The following is a 1,332-nucleotide window of genomic DNA, read 5'->3' as shown; positions in this document are numbered from 1 at the left end:
GTATTAATAATTTAATATTAATTTAATTTACGCATAAAACTTTGATCAAGTGATGCTCCAAACACTAATATACTATAAATCAAATAACATATTTTTTTTATACTCACTTAGAAGTAAATTAATAAATGATAGTGCAACTAATAATTATAACTCATTTTTTTTAGCTTTACTATAAAATTTTTCTAATTATAAAATGGAGCAAAACTATTAAATAAAACATAAAAAAAAATCTAATCTTACTTTTATTTTTGTTTGAATAATACCTTACATATCATGTAGAATAAAAATAACATGTGAACACCAAAACTTAATCATTATTTTTTCACCCATATTTTATACCAAAATAGTCATATTTTTTTATAAACACAACAAATCAATTACCAATTAATTATTATTAAATTTTCATATCTTTATTCATATTTATGAGACTGAGACATCTTTAATTTGGAAGTGTGTAATGGACAATCTACTGTATTAGTTGTTAAGGAAAAAGGAATTCTCTAAAACGAAAAATATCGAAACAAAGTTTAATGCATTGCTAAGTTTGCGAATCTTTCTGAACTTTCTGATATGTTGTTATTTTAGTTGACAACCTGACAACAATCCGTGACTACTTGAAATTATTTTATTTTCATTTTTCTCTATCCCGTGATTATTTTGCATCTACCCGTGATTAACTACTTAATTTTGATCCAAATTGGTAAGTTGGACCCACATCAAAACATAGCACTTTACGGAGCTTAAGAGCCACGAATTCGGTTTTCTCACAATAAAAATTAGAGAAAATGATAAATAGGTCATTTACCTTTTGTTCTGCGAATATTTTCGTTCTTAACTATTGAAAAATATTTTTAAGTTCTTGACCTTCACAAAACTTAGACGGATCAATCCTTCCGTCCAAATGCCTCCGTCAAGGACTGATCCGTCCAAATGCCTCCATCAGGAACGGATCCGTCCAAGTTTTGTGAAGGTCAAGGATTTAAAAATATTTTTCAATGGTCAGAGACAAAAATGTCCGCAGGACAAAAGGTCAAGAATCTATTTGTCATTTTTTCTAAAAATTTGAAAAAATATAGTAAAGGTAAACCGGATCGAATGTGAATTTTTTTAAAAAAAATAAATAATAAAGGTATTTTTGTTCAGACTTGTTTTATTCTTTTGAGTTTAAGAATGACCTGAATAAAATTATAAAAAATAGATTAGAGATATGATATTATCACCATCTATCTCTTCTGAATTTTTAATATTTCGAGTTTTTTATTCTCAACAATATATAGTATAGTAGTTGTACCTACAAAAATTCCAACACTCAAATTAATATGGGTCAGGAAT

Source organism: Arachis ipaensis, chromosome B04 (assembly GCF_000816755.2).
Source record: "Arachis ipaensis cultivar K30076 chromosome B04, Araip1.1, whole genome shotgun sequence".
NCBI lineage: Eukaryota > Viridiplantae > Streptophyta > Magnoliopsida > Fabales > Fabaceae > Arachis > Arachis ipaensis.
Note: the sequence above shows the minus strand (reverse complement) of the source record.